The following is a 16,919-nucleotide window of genomic DNA, read 5'->3' on the forward strand; positions in this document are numbered from 1 at the left end:
AATCTTTAATATTCATATGCAGTAAATAGCAGATAAACCTAAAAAAGAATAGAACACCCACAAAGGTGATTTTTTTGTGACATTATTCAGTAGCGCTAAAAGGAAAAATCAGACAATTAGCGCCTCAGTTACTGAAGAGGTACAATCTTGTATAATCTTGAAACAATACTAGTTTTTTTTTCTTCAATATTTGTTATTTATATAAAGGTCTGTATATGGTATTTCTAGCTTCTTCTTTTTTTCAAACAAAGAAGCTCACAATATCCGCTCCAATAATCCCGAAAAAACATAAATTCCGTTGTCTTTTTTTATTTAATACAGCAATCCTTAATACTGACAGAAACATGCAATTATAAGGACTTATTCTAATTATATCAAAATATCCATTCCGTAAAACCCAGTCGACACTGATTTATGTAAATGCTTTAAAACATCCATCTATTCATTTTCTTACCCGCTTATCCTCACAGGGATCATGGGAGTGCTGGAACCTATCCCAGCTGTCAACGGGCAGGAGGTAGGGTAGAAGGTTAGGGTTACGTCCCCAGAACTGTGAGGCCCACGCTTTCCAGCTGCGCTACCGCGCCGCCCCAGGTTTAAAACATTGCAAGATAATGGATGCGCTGTGATAATGTAATGATTTATTGTCACGCAGAGAGCTTACGGCCACGCTACCCTGAGAACACCCAATCTCGTCAGATCTCGGAAGCTAAGTGGCTTTGGCCCCAGTTAGTACTTGGGTAGGAGACAGCCTGGGAATACCTGGTGCTGTAAGCTTCTCTCCCCGGCTAAAATGCAGAGAGGTTGCATCAGGAAGGGCATTCGGTGTAAAAATCTGTCCAAAACAAAGTGTTTATCTGCGATGACACGGTGTGGCAACCCCTAACGGGACAGGCTGAGAAGAAGAAGAAGGTATTGTCACACAGAACACCCACATCTACAGTAATTGTTCATCCTTAAATTCATCAGTGTTTGTTGTAATGAAATGCATTTGCTGTATAGCAAAAAAAAAAAAAAAAAAACAACACTGTGCGAAAAAAAAATCAGGTTGTACTGTAACAGCGAAAGTCAGGGGGAAGAAGACACACCTTGTAAGACAATCCCTGAGTCCTAATGTTCACCCCCGCCCGTTGCTACTGCACAGATAAAGTCCATGTAAGGGAATTTGTGATTTAGCTCTTTAAATGCAAGCGCAAGTTGGTATAGTGAGGGCAGAAAAAAACACCAAAAAAATAATAATAAGCCCGGTAATTCATATGGTCTTGTCATAGGAGATGAGAGGCTGAGAAATAATCGGGTGGGTGACCTCTGACACCTTGGTTCAGACAAAAGACAGCATAGGAGGTGGGAGGGGGCTGTTTAAGTTTCACACCCCTTCTCGAATATAAAGCTGAGTTGGAGGTTTTGTGCAATTACATCTTCCGTGAGAAGCTAAGTACTTGTACCACATACAATAGGCCTGTGTGTGTGTGTGTAGGGGGGGGGTGAATACCAAATACAGGCAGAGAAATTGGAAATATATCAGAAAAGGGATGGCGGAATGATAGAAAAAAAAGGGCCACAAAATTAAAGAAGAACATGCAGTTGATTACAAGCCATAAATCACAGGTGGAGTGAGAAGATGATGGCTCCCGGCTCACTGTATTGTTTTCTAGCCAATGTTTCAAAAAAAAAAAAAAAAGTCCTCTTGTGCTGAGTGAGCACGCCATCGGATTTGCAGGTAGTCACGATTGCCTCTGATAAGCCTAATCGATTACAGCGTAAAAACTACTCTAGATACTGGCACGCGTGTTTACGTGCTTTCAGAGAAAAAGAAGGAATTCATTCACACATGGTGAGTCAAGCTCTTTCTATGAGGAAACAAAACTCCTGTAAGTCCAGACATGGACTACCACATAAATGTTAGAGTTTTATGGAACAAGCAATGTACAGTATAGCTAATTAGTCGGGGTACTTAAAGTGTGTTCAAATTGCACTGCAAACGCATTTACGAAAGTAATTTCAAAATATTTGAACAATAATGTATTTTAATGAACATACATACAATGTATGTATATTGATGTGCAGTACTTCTTTCAAAAATTTACAATGGTAATACTGTAGAGAAAAACACATTTTATGATGTTTTCATGGTTAATGTAGCAAAGTTGTTCTGTTAATGCAATGTAGTTATGGATTATTGGATTTGCATGCTGCATCATCATTCTACATAAAACGTCTTTGCAGTTCATTTTGGTACAATTACAAGAGCAAGTAGATGATAAATAACTGCTGTATGCTATGTAATGTTTACATTACAACCTGGTTTTAACTGTTTTCATTTGGTGAAGGAATGTGGAAAGTGATCTTGCAGGACAGAAACAAGTATACAGTAGCGTGTTACTTTAGACCTGGGGTGTTAAATCTACAGTACCCGGGCCAGAACTGGCCCGTCAGGGGGTCCAATCCAGCTGCTGAGCATTGTTCTCCTTGTCAGGCAAATTTAAATTCATTTACATTATACATATATATTCTTATATTGAAACATATACTTTTATTTTGACACAACCACCATAGAAATGGAAGAGCTCTGAGTTGCTTGAGTTGATATCCACAAAGCTGAGTGAAAGAACAAGATCAGCATGGGGTTGGGGGGGCAGGGTACACCTCCAACCCATTGCAGTAACAGACTCTTGATCGCAAAAGAGCAATGCCTGTATATGTGTCATATCATGTATTGTTGGTTAAGAAAGGGCTTGCTAATTATTTGTGCAGACAAACGCAAACTTCATATAGATTCATTGTTTGTCTTTTCAGGTTTTGACGACAAGCGAGTGGCTGACGATGAAAGAAGCAGCTAATTTAAGTTTCTATTTTGCACTTACTGTGGATATTTATGTCCTTAAATTACATCCTGAAAACATTTATTTTGTAATAATTTGGTTTTTTTTTTAGCTTCACTCAATTAATCTGCTTGTAGACATTTACAAAACAGGGGGATCATTGCACTTCGATTCTGAAACATTCCCACTTTAGTTTTTACGGTGGCCCTGAGGTGCAAAACACAACAGCAAATAGCAAAACACAATGAAGAATTAAAGAATACAACCGCAAATGAAAAAAAAAACAACGATTTGCAGTTACTGGAAAAGGTAGGTACTGGCCGGGAATAAGATCTGATCAGAAAACAGGTTCTAGTCTTTCTTTTGTGGAGTTTAACCTAATGAAGACAAGTTCTTCAGATGATGGATGGATGGGAAATGTACCACACCACACCCAATGATCTCTCACAGGTCATTGATGGGGTGAAGCTTCGTTAGTTCAGGTATCCAATATCCATTTCTGTCATAATGTTTGCTTACAACGAGGCCAGGTGGGCAGCGACCCAATGGGGAGCAGGTGTTGCAAAATCTTTGAAATTTATATTATCATTTCCTAACAGACTAGAATGGAATTCTCGTGCTTATTTTCGCAAAGGGAATCTTTCTAAATCTGTGATCAGTCAGTGGTGTGTAATATGTTACAATGTGTTGCAGCATCACATGGGTTGTCTTCTCATTATATTTCATTTCAATTCGTCTAAGACTAATATTTTATTCATTTCTACAACAGTGAGCTCAGTAAATATTAAGTATTTACTAGGGTTTTTTTTTAATCGAATCAGTGTGTTAAATAAAATTTGAATAGCACATAATATAAATAGCTGTAGGTTTAGGCATATTAAGTGGCACATGTAAATTAATTTTGCTTAAAAATTAGTTAATTCATTGTCGATGCTAATCTGTGGTATCTTTGGAAAACAACGTGAAATAATTTGTTCAGTGCACCATATTTCAGGATGTTGAGAGGATTTTTTTTTCAAGCGTCAACCAGTGTTTAAATTAAAAAAAAAAAAATGACATGGAAGAATTCATCTTTAAACTCACAGTTTGGGATCTTCACTTATAAATGAAGTAAACATGTTTTTGAATCTACTCGCACACAAATGAATATACACTCTCATATAAAAGTGTGATTTGGTTTGGGGTATAACAGTGGATGTGGACCCATGTGCCCCCGGTATCCGGACTCAGTGTTTGGTGGGGGGGCAGCCTGCTTCTGCCATAATGTTTGAATAGGCCAACGAATGAGCTGAGAGAACTGCGCGCACACGGCCTCCGTGGCTAATCTGCTAATGTATTCCAGAGGTCAGGAGGGTTTCGCACCAAATCAATGGAGGGATTTACAAAGCTTTCCCCTGGAATGTGCTCAATCCGCACTCTGCTTCGGGGGAAAACATCCACCTCTTCTTTGCCGGGCCATCCAATTTTCCACAGCATTTAACCACAAAAAAAGAAGGGGTGCATCTAAAAAAAAAAAAGAGAGAGAGGGATATGCACTGAAGCGCTTATCCCTCTCGCTTTTGCATGCCCAACATACAAAATCAGGAATGGCGGCCACACGCGCATGAAAGACACGAGCAGGGATAAAAGTATGCATGTAGCACCGCTTTTAAATATTTATTTCGATCCTGAAGTGAGATAGGACATTTCAAAGTAATGGAATTTAGGTTTGTGTGCAGATCAACTGGAAATTGGGCAAAAAAAAAAACAGAAACAACAGGGTGAGATATTTCTCTGAAGGTGAACAAGGTATATGCCCCCAAAAAAATAAAGAAGTGCTGAAATATAATAATGGATCTGAATATGGCCGTCATAATGGTTAACTCTTGGCTTTACAGGAACACGACTTTTGGGGCCAAGCAGCGATCAACGAGTTGGAAAAATTATCACCGATCACAAGATGGAGCAATGTCTCTATTCAAAAGACTCGTTCATTGTCCTTGTTCTTTGGAAACTATAAATAGCCCATAGCTGTGAGTGTGAAAGATAGTTTGCTAATATTCAAGAAGTCAATCGAAGTAAAAAATAAGATGGTTGTGGATAAATGTCTTCCTTAGCCTTGCATCATTAGCTTCTGCTAGTCTGATTGCCGCAAGTCTTAAAAGATTCATTAGCGGGACTGCAGGACTGGCAGCGAGGAACAAGGGCAGCTGCACAAAGGAAAGTTCCATCGTAGTCACCAGAATGCCACGTCAAATATCATGCACAGACAACAGCTACTTGCAAACGAGAATTTCAACATAGTTTTAGGATACAACATGCACCAACATCACAACACTTGTCACTTTAACAACAGCGCTGCATTCCGCAGTACTATGCTCCAAGTATGTGGACATATTTAACAAAAATGACACCAATAACACGGTCAATTGCAAAATACACATTTAAGCTCAAATACTATAAAAATACTGGTTAAACAAAAGTAGAGTGAAAGAGAGAAATGCTCTTTTTTTTCGTTACCCAGGCTACAATGTTGCATTTTACAACACGCAATGAAACTGAAGATTGCTTTGTTAGAGAAATGTGCAGGGTTCTCCCAATAATTGGAACTACATTCAGTGTAACGATTTGTTGTATTTTAATCATTTGTTTTTCTTCATCTTTATTCTGGAGTTTCAAAGTGTCAACTGTCAACTTGAAACTGGTCTGTGGCACCGCAGAGTCGGGGACCGCACGGCTGTGCTGAAAACATATCAATGACAGCAATGATTAATTGACTGTGACTTAACTTTCATTACAATAGTGTGAACTCCAAAAAAATCATCCCTACACTCCACTTTTACTTTTTTCTGTATTTCCACCCATTTTGCACTCAAGTACGCTTTAAAACATGTGATGCAGTCTTCCAGCTCATATAGTATACAGCCAATACCAGTCAAGCCTACAATTTTGGTTTTTAACTTATTCTGGCATCCTTACCAGGTCACACTTATACATAGTAAAATTGATGTTCTTGCTTCAGGCACTACTGATGTCTTATCTCACAAAAGAGTGTTTGCTTGGTCTGAAAATTATAATGGGGGGGGGGGGATGTTAATGACGAGTATGGACATAAATTACTCTTAAGTCTTACGGAGAAGAAAATAGTGTCCCACAGAAATAACATTGATGACACAGCATCAAGAGCGACAGTGGACTGACTATATTTAGGGGGGCTCGGGAGGCAAGCAGCGGTTGAATCAGCAATTTTCTGCAAGTTAATTTTGAGTCATCCAATAAAGTCAAGCTGTTGATCGGTCATGTGCATAGGAATGTATTGTACGCTGGTTGTGTACTCCCTTACGTCAGCTTCTGCCTCGGGCAGTTGAGCTGAGATCTAGACAAGTCATAAATATGACGCTGTGGAGAGAGCAGGACAAGCAAATCCAGACACGCAGACGTACAATACTTGGGGTGTACAGAGACCAGACAGCCCAGGTTGGACCAGAACCCTTGACAGACACACTCTTTAGTAGAAATCCACATACACAGAATTTAGCAGCTCACTTTCACTGCCCTTAACACCAGTTATAGAGGTGAAAGGTCAGGCCAATATAAATGTGCTCAGCATGATTGACCCCACAGGAACATTTAACATGATTGTCATGGGTGTCTGAAAAAGAGAAGCTACGTGGACAGTTGCTTTGCCGCTTGATTGGACACTTACAAGAGGATTTATGGCGATGCTTGCGGTGACGAGCCACAAAGTCTGACTATGATTAGGAGTCTTTTTTTTTTTTTCTGTTTCATTGCATGATACTGCTGACTGCAGTGTTATGATTTGGACTTGGACAGACCACACTCAGCTTCGCATGGAACATCATTTGTCTGTCAGTGTAGGACATTCTTTCCTAAAACATTTGACAATGTTTCAGTTCTGTGTTATTGCCAAAATATCCCCCCCCCCCCCACACACACACACACACACACACACACACACACACATACATCCCCTAGTTGACCTTCAGCCTCGTTTTTTTTCTCAGTCAATCTTTTTTTTCCAGCAATTATTTCATAGCCTCAATAGTATATGATCTGTTTAGGATGCACACAGTACTTCACTAATTAAGGACACACTTTTATGACAAACAATACAGGAACTGTATGGAAAAAAAAAATGCCTTCACAGCTGCTAGTCCAAATTGACTTCATCAGAACGTTTGTTTGCCATTGAGGAGGGGTGGGAAGCTGTACAAGAGTACAAAATTAGAGACAAATATCATTATGTAGTGGTAGTGGGTGGTGCATTTGGTACCTGGGCCTACAAATACAGTAATTACTACAACAAGGGCCAGAACTCTGGCCCTGTGAGGATGAATTTGAAATCAGGATGCGCTTTAAGTTTTATCACCCAGCACTAATGATTCTGAAAGTCCCGGGCAGATTAATTGTTATATTATATTGATGAAATAATAGATCTCTGACGTTGAATGTAGCTTCCATGGAGCGCCACCCTATCAAGTTCATCATCATGACTCAACGCTCCCACCCCGATACTCGTGTCCTGTCTCTGGTCGGATCCTCCTCATTTCCATGATCTCTCCATTCAACTGTCATGGTGCTTCCTGAGCATAGAGTGACAGGGAGGGGGGTCAGGAATTTGACGAATCCATAAAAGGCCCCCACGTTTGACCACGAAGGCCACAGATGGCCTCTGTCTTCCCCACAGCCTTTCTGTCTGTCAGACTGTTCTTTGACTGACAAGTGCAGTCACCCTCCAGACTTCCCCTCTTATGAAGTCCTTACCCCTTAAAAATGACGATGTCTGGCCTGCCATTCATTGACAAATGAAAATTTGCCAGCTTGCCAGCCCTCCCCTGGAGGAGGTTCATGCTAGGGCAGGCGAGGTGCCTGGTTACTTCAATTCAACCATTCACAAATAAGATCTCTTTCAATAGCCCCCCCCCCCCCCCCCAACCACCACCACCATCACCACCACCACTAAACTCCAGCCTGTCTGAAAAGAGAGAATTCAGCATGCTAAATATGGATGGAAGCTTGTATGAAGGGGGAACACCGATGCCATCCTCCCCCTGGTCCAATAACAGATAATCCTGGAAGGGACTGGAAGCATGTTTCCGACTTCACTTGATGTTTTCATTCAGTGGCAACTGAAGGGTAGAACGGGGAAGGAATATACACACGCATATACATGTATTTCACATAGTTATTTATGTCTCTCTGTGGAACACTCGTTCTGTCTTTCCTCTGGTTGAAGGACATCCCATAATTGACCACTAATTGCTGGGATGAGGAAAAGAGAAAAAGAGGCGGCTAGTTTAAATGATTTTCAATGCAACACACAAAAAAAAGACAATCTTGTACATCGGAACACCAGACTTGGATTGATGCATTTATTTTTTTTAACATATCATTGTAATAGTGTAACAGCAAAGGGAATAATATGTAACCACATGTAATCATTATCACCAAGAATCGGGCTGATTAAAAAAAATCAGGTATCTGCCAAAGGGACTCATCTAAGCGACATATAGAAACCTTTACCCAAAAATCACACTCACTGTAAAACTACAACAAAAAGCATCTGAATGGAAAACTGTGGATTATTATGATGGCGTTACCTGGGTTATAAATTTCAACGCGTGTCAAATTTATTATATATATATATATATATATATATATAAAACATAGTTGGACCCACAGGCATATAAATATCACTTCCTTCTTATGCCTTGTAGATATAAAAATAAAAAAAAAATCATAAAAATATGACAAATGTACTGAGGAAAAAAAGGATCAATTCTGCTTAATTCTCTGAAAATTTTAGTTCATAATTGTGTTCCTCTGCTTCCAACATGCAGTAAATGGAATCATTTGTTACTTTTACGAGCAGTCCGACTGGTGACCACTCCAAGATATACCCAAAGTCTGCTGGGATACCGATATCGGTTCACCCAAGACCCAGTTGAGGACAAGTAGTTGAGAAAATGGATGGATGGATGACACAAATATGGTGGCAATACTGTACACACTACTAAGAACATGCTCTTTGAAGCCTCGCAATTAGTCACACGTCGTATTGGTTTCGTGATGTCAAAATGTAAACAGCATGATGAAGAAGAAGAGGACTGTGTCATGCTCCTGGCATCCTCCCCAGGCTGGGTGTGGTCAGCCAATTAGTCGGCACACACCTGCACCCTGGTTTGGGCTGAGTACACCCGGTACTTATAGGACACGGGGGACAACTAGTCCGCCGCCAGATCGTTGAGCTTCATGTCCCGTTCCAGCACTCTCGTATCTCTGATCGACAACCTGTGTGTACCGACCTTCGCCTGTTCTCCGACTCACCCCGTAAGCCTGACTCCCTCGATACTTCTGCCTGCTTTGAACGTTCTCCTGTATACCTGACCTGCCGTGTAGCGACCCTTGCCTGTCCCCGCACCATCCAAGTAAGCCTGCCTCTTCTGCTACTGCTGCTCTTACGGACTGACTTGCTGATCATAGACCTTGGACTGAATAAAGGCTTTTGTACTCTACCTGCTTGCCTCTGGAGTCGTGCATTTGGGTCCCTCCTCGAGCCTCGTCGTGACAGACTGTTTAAATGTTAATTGAACCAAGATTCATGGATTGGTTGATTCATAGAGCAGACATGCTGTGAATTTTGCTGTTCTGCTCCTAGATTAGAAAAGAGCAAGTTGTGAAAAAAGTACTCAAAACAATATTTTGACGCGCATTTGAAAGTTTAGACAAGGTCATATTAAGTTCACCTGTAAAGCTTTTAGGTGCATCTGCAATTTCATTCCTGACATTTTGTGAGTAGTCCATGTTTCATCATAATGACTGATCACACTGAAGAGGGCTGTAGTGACACTTTCTTCTATTTTTCTTTTCTATAGTATATGCTATACTCTTGATAAAAGAGTTGTGCATCACAAATTGTCCCTGAAAGGATTCCATGACTAAAAATGTTCCCAATCCATTTCTCGTCACTCTAGCCAGCTACCAGACCACAGCCCCACATCACACCCCTGTACTGAGCGCTAGTGGCAGCTCTTTAGGCCAGCAGAGGCCCATTTTGTTGCCAGACACACATTAGTTTGTTGTAAAGTTGTCTCTTAAGCCAAGAGCTACATTAAACATGTCTGAACCCGGCTACTTTTCACAAAGTGAAGGCAGGACAGGCTTTCTAACAGATAATGAGATGAATGAAGTGCATCCCGAGACGTACACAGTAATAAGTTGTTTTTTGCCAACCATAACAATTATGTCTCTCCCATCTTAAAGAGGATAAGGTCAGGATCTAATTTGTGTTGCTAATCTCCACAACAGCCACAACTTGGTTCCAGAGTGGTAACTAAGAATAATGCAGTCAATGCACGACAGTCTCAGTACATCTGTTGCTCTAAGACGACACAATTGGCAACATCTTTCTATGCAAAAGAGGATGATGCGGAGAATCGGACTATTGCACATTTATACTAGATCCTTCTGTACCTACGTGGCAGCCATCTTTAATGTAGGACATTGATGTGGCGTTGACCAATCTATTCTCTCTCTCTCTCTCTCTCTCTCTCTCGCTCTCTCTCTCTCTCTCTCTCTCTCTCTCTCTCTCTCTCTCTATATATATATATATATATATATATATATGTATGTATATGTGTATATATATGAGAGACATATATTAGTATACATTCTGTATATCTGTTATACAGCATACATGCCAAGTGCCGCTATTTCCAACTTCTTCCAAGCTCGCTGAACTCCCTCATCCATTTCACATCCTTTGTGGTGAAGCTGGCACCAATCTTTGAACAATTTCCCGCACAGACGTTTTTGATTCCGATGCTGATCTTTCTCGCGTTCTCTCAATGTGCAGTGGAAATCATCACATCCTTTTTTTTTGTGTGTTTACCAAGCAGGGAAAAGAGGAGACCGCAGACCAATGTGGCTCCTCATTCTTACCATAGATGAGAGAATTACCGTGCTAACCAAGGGATGAAGGGATGCTTAAACTTTTATTAAGTTAATTCCTTCTATTGTAGTGACGGCATAGCAGGTTGTTAATACCACCTCGAAAGTAAAGGTAAATACTTTCATCCATCTAAAGGGTCAGAAATTGAGTACTGAAAGGAATGAAGGAAGAGCACGGATTTATTTTCCCAACACCAGATTCCTGGGTAATGAGTGGGCTGTAAAAGCTGTGAGCCTCAATTGGCCAAACGAAACAGGAGGCCAGCCAGCCCAACAATATTTCTCCTCAGTCTTCATATTACCCTTTCCCCCCTAACTATGTTTGAGCCCCCCCCCCTCAAAAAAATCATATAAACAGAATCAGCCTTTTATTTGTCAGAAACCCCAGCATTTTCTTCTATTATTGGCATTTAATACCGCCTGATTTTTGTGCATTCAGCAAAGGTATCGGTCCAAAATACAGATTTGTGGTTTTCAAGCCATTTTCCAAGAAATCTGGTCCGAACCACAACTTTATTTGCCATGGCCTGAAATGCTAATCAGAGTAAGGGTCTATTGGTTCTGCACAAACAGCTTTTTGGTCCATATTGTCTTTAGTTAGAGGATTAATATGGAGGCAAATGTTAAAACAAGAGGATTGTAATATTTCTCAATAAATATTTGGAAATATTTGAAAGAACTGTACTGAAGAAAAAAACTTTGCACAAGAAAATGATCATGCAAAACAAGCAAATTGTAACTATTTTGCTACGTGAAGATATTGCAAGTGATTATCCCCGGCAATGATGCACTTCAAAATAAAATCCTGCCACACATGATACAAGAAGTGATATGCTCAAAAACGATTTTGCTTCCATAGTTCAATAGTTTCATATCCTTGGGCCCATTTTTTTTATAAAGTATCACAACTAATGTTACATAAGTCATTATGCAAAAATGAGCCAAGAAAGTCAAACAACCTACGTGGAAATAATAGTTGTCTGGAAGATTGATGAGGCTCCACAAGCCACCAACGGGCCTCAGTCCAGCAGCCACAGTGACTGGATGAGATCGGGCCAGGCTGCATGCCATGCCACATTTCTGGGGTCAGTCAAAATGTTTTTCTGTCCATATATTGCTGAGAGATTTGGATTTAGTGTGAGCAGAGATTCTGGCCATCATTCTTATTTGATTTGCTTTACAGGCGCCATAAAGAGACCACAAAGTCAAAACTGAGACATGAATGTGCTATTTGACACAAACAATGTCCACACAAAGAACAATCGCAGGAATATTTCAAACATGCGGTTGGAATTTACAGCAAAAGAAATATTTTGTTGCTTGTCATTTATTGGGCATATTTGGCACATTCAGCATTTGTGTCAACATGCAATACAGAATATAAAATCACATATGCAAGCACATAAACTTGCTGACTTGTACATTAAGTACACCTGCAGAAGCGAACGAGTTTGGGATTCATATTAATACAACTTTTACAAATTTAACAATGCTCTATTTTGATTTATTCTGCCATTCAGGGATTAATTTAAAGGGGAAATATTATGGAAAACTTTGTATAGTTTTTTGACAAATAGTTGTGTATCTTTAGTTCATACTTTAAGTGTGAAATCAAACAATCAAGTTAACTCTTTAGATTTTGATGCTTTGGGTATTTTGACAAAACCATTGTCACCGACATTTAAGTATATTTCGGGGAAAACTATTTATTTTTAAAGATACTAATAGATTTTCCTTTTCTTTGTCTTGTTCGGGTGTTAGGTCAAACAGAAAGGAGGTTCTGTATCCCTTTTATGCCAGAACAGTAGTTTTACTGTGTCACAGTGGACTTTTTAAAATGACGCTGTGGTTGCTTAGTAATTTGATGGATATTTATCGAGAATCAAAGTAGATCAGTAGAACAGAACAAGAATTCTAGAGGGAAGTGAGAAAAAAAGACAACAATAGACAAAGCACTAAGTGCAAACAAGATGAGGATAGTAAATCATGACTGTATGTTCCTACAAGAAGGTGGCCAATGCGTCGATCGGGATCGACCAGTTGATCACTGAGGCAGTTTTAGCCGATTGTGTGACCACGTGCAAAAAAAAAAAAAAAAAAAAGACATCAGTCTATCATCCATCTCGTTGCTTGATTCACGTGTGGCCAATACGTCGATCGCGTGAGTGGAATGACTGACAGTCGGTTTGACTAATCCTGGCCTCTCTTGCATATGCACATAAAGGCATATTTTTGCAAATAATCTTGTTTTCTGGTCTAAAGAGAAAACAGACCATGCAGATTGTTATGAGTAAAGGTCAAAAGCCAGCAACTGTGACGCTATTATAGGGGTGTGTTAGTGCCCCTGGCGAGGTTAACATGCACATTGAGGGTGTGAAGCCTCCGTAAATGCTGACAGGTACATTGAAATTTTGGATCAACATATGTTGCCATCCAAGCAATGTCCTTTTCAGAGATGACTCTGCTTATCTTATAGAGATGAAAGTGGACTTTTGTGAAAATTCCTGAAAATACAAATGCGAGCACTCTGGGAAATATTAGAAAAAATGGATGGCTATGGTGCATTCTGGCGATACCTGTGAACAAAATTCTGACAAAAATTCAAAGTAAAATTTCTAAGTCCTGACCAAAAAAAACATTGGGCAGAAGTTCCCCAAAGGCCAAGCCGAGATTTTTTTGCCCCCCAATCCTCTATCACTGTATAGCACAAAATCACATTTGTCATTAAAATATGCTTAAAATATGCCAGTTTATCTCAAGACAAATGAATTAAGTGAACTCTTCAGTAAAAAGACATCTGAAATTGTCCTTTTCCCCACATTATACATATAGAATAGATATAGAATATACATGAAAATATATCCTCGAATTTCTATACCGTACAGCAAAAAATGTTAAAGAAGTTGATTTATAGTAATTACTACTATTAATAACGTTAAAGTCTCAAACTTGTTACGTCGTGTTGTACTGATACACTCGACCAATTGGCTCATTATCTTAGATATAGATCTAGTAATACTAATAGTATAATCAATTGCCTTTAATATTATATATACATATATATATATATATATATATATATATACAGTCACATTTGAAAAATGTGTGGGTGTGGTTCGTCACGCGCTCGGAGATTAAGTTGCGGGTGTGATTAGGGATGGCCTTAAAATAATTTACTGGATTAATATAACATAAGTGTAAATTTAAATAAAATAAATACATAACTAAAATCGAAAACTAAAATTTAAAACGTAAACAAGTAAATTAATGTCAAGACCACACAAAATAAGCGACGTCTTGAGAGAATGCAAGGGGAGGGGCGTTACTGTTACTAGTGTTAGTGCCTCAACATGGCTACGCTCGTGAAAGCAAAACAACAAACTCAAACGCATGTTCGTTCAATGTTGTCCAGATTAATTTTAGGTAATTTTTCCTCAATTTTCCGGAGCAATTTTCATGAAAATTTCAAAATCCGGAATTCCTGGAAAATTCGGAGGACTTTCATCACTGATCTTAGCAAGACAATGCAAAGTCATATTCCATGTTATAAAAGCACGGCTTCATAGTAAAACAGTGGCAGTACTAGACTGATTTGACCTTTCTCCCATTGAAAATGTGTTTCGCATTATTAAGCGCAAAATACGACAATGGAAATCCCGGACTGTTGTACATCAAGCAGGAATAGGAAAGAATTCCACCTTCAAAGCTTAAACAATGTGTGCTCACTTACAGAGTGTTGTTAAAAGGGAAGTGGATGTAACACCTTGGTAAATGTGAACCTGTCCCAGATTTTTTTGCAATGCATTGCAGCAATCACATTTTTTTTTAAAACTATATATTTTCAAAAGAAAATAGATTATCAGTTTGAGCACCAAATATATTTTGTTTGTTGTGTGATCAGTGGACTACAGATCAGAAAGGATTTGCAAATCATTGTATTCCATTTTTATTTGTTTTTCCACTCTATCCCAACTTCATTGGAATTGGGGTTTACCATATATGCTAGCAGAGGGCAGTCCTGCAGTACTAAAGTTACATTTTGAATAAAAGCACATTTGTTTTTTCCTCTGTCACTTTAGTAAACACCTGCAAGGGAAAATAAATACTTGTTGATCGTCAATCTGAGTATTTCTCCTATTACATTCACATCGTTGTGGTTAAGTAAGCCTCATAAAGCCATAAATGTCATGCGTTTTACAATCCTAATTAGACACCTTTTTTTTTTCTTCCTCCACTTCCCAGCTCCCCATCAGATGCCAAGCATTCCCCTCGATTACAAGGGCAGCATTCAAGAGGTGAAGATTTAAAGCTCTGCAAATATTGACTGCGCCATGTCTTTCATGGGCCAGGCCTGGGAGAGAATGACCCTAACCTCCACCTGCTTTCTCAGCAACTTTGCTTCATCCAATAGAGCACACGGGGGCAGTTTCCTCAGTGGAGATAAATGAGATTTAGGTCGGAAAAACAGCAGGAAGAGAGGGAGTGAAACAAGATTTAGATCCCCCGAGAAGACAGCGCACATATGAGAGGTGGCTAGTTGGTCAACTCCCACCACCGCCTGAAGATTTGACTCTATTCACATGGAACCATTAGTATTCTAATGCCAGTGGGAATATGTATGACTGCCTTTGAGGGAATGAGATGCACAGGCCTGAGCCAGAGAGGCAGGAGAAAAGACAGTGAAGACAAGGAGAGACTTTTGTGTTTGGGATGGAGGGGAGCACAAACACATTGAGGGTGCTAAATAATGACATTGAGCTCACTTAAGTCATCCTGTCCCCGTTATTCTTCAGAGCCCACCCTGCTCTTATGTGTTTGGATTCTGATGAACTTTCCCCAATGATCTTTTACTAAACACTCCAAAAGTAGTGAACTTGATTTTTTTCATTATATTACTCAATAATTTAAATATATAAACATCTCAGATTACAATATCATGTCAAAGTTCTATTACTACAGAAGTTCAAGTGAAAGTTGTAAACTCATGTTCATATTAAATAAACTCAAAATATTTTCCAGAAGTTAATTTTCGATATATTTTCTATAGTTAAAAATAATGTTAAGTGTTTTCTTTTGCAATATTTCAATTTCTTGAGGTTGGAATTTCTAGGTTGTGGTTAAATGTTTCAATTACTATTTCACTGTGTGGAGTAAATTGAGGTTTCCATTTTTTGGATTAAAACTAGTGAAATTGAGTTTTACACCAGTATATTGAAAAGATTTGAAAATGTGTCATTATTAGATACAATCCCTTGCATCTTCCTCTTAGCTACATTGTTTTTTCCCCACTGTATTCAAATTGCATACGTCACAAGGACTATGTGAAAAAAAAAAATCATCTTTCTTGTATCCACCGACACAATACCCCCTTCTACTTGAGAACAGTCTAATGATCGTGTGTTGAATCTGGGTGACAGAGCGCTCCCCCCCAGGCCTCCTCGATAATCCCCAAGAGAAAGACTAGGCATTTAGGGTGAGATATGCTTAATCCAGGGTGGCCTTGCTCACAAAAGACACTGGCACTTCCTCTGGTTTGGGAGCTTCCGCTGATTTGAGAGGCCCGGCTTGGGTGCAGTACAAACACACAGCAATAATGCACGCCTGCATCAATAGACCAGACAACAGACGTACAGTTTAGACACACATAGACATGGAAGGGTGGACAAAACAAGTTGGGTGTGATGGGGCAAACTAAATGAGCCCACTCATCCAGGGGCGAATAAAAACTATACACATCGTAAAAAATGTCTGAAGTATGTTGGCTGTGTACTTTCTGTTCCGGTGTTGAAACAGGGTGTTCATTTTCTGTAGGGATCCATTGAAGATAAAAACGTCGCGGCGTACTGCACTCCATATCTCTAAAGAGAGAGAGAACCTTCATGCATGGTTAAAGGTCCTTCTGATGGATGCAAGGAATGTGATCGTCACATTAGGATTTTATTGTTACCTCTGAATGAGAAGACTACTTTTTGAGCAAAAATAATAATAAAACAAAATCATAATGGAGATATTCACTTTTTCCGCTTTTCATTTTCTGATTTAAAATAAACACACCATGGAATCATGACATTGGCAGTTAAAGGTCAGTACAGACCTCATGTTTAGCGAGGCAATTATATCCTAGTCAGGTCCAAGACTCCAAGGCCT

At 39.4% G+C, this 16,919-nt stretch overlaps 1 pseudogene; it reads left to right on the top strand.

Annotated features, from left to right (window-relative positions):
• The first annotated feature begins 658 nt into the window (after window positions 1–658).
• On the top strand, window positions 659–777 carry LOC133510324 (5S ribosomal RNA; annotated as a pseudogene).
• Window positions 778–16,919: the final 16,142 nt, after the last annotated feature.

Source organism: Syngnathoides biaculeatus, chromosome 12 (assembly GCF_019802595.1).
Source record: "Syngnathoides biaculeatus isolate LvHL_M chromosome 12, ASM1980259v1, whole genome shotgun sequence".
Lineage (NCBI taxonomy): Eukaryota > Metazoa > Chordata > Actinopteri > Syngnathiformes > Syngnathidae > Syngnathoides > Syngnathoides biaculeatus.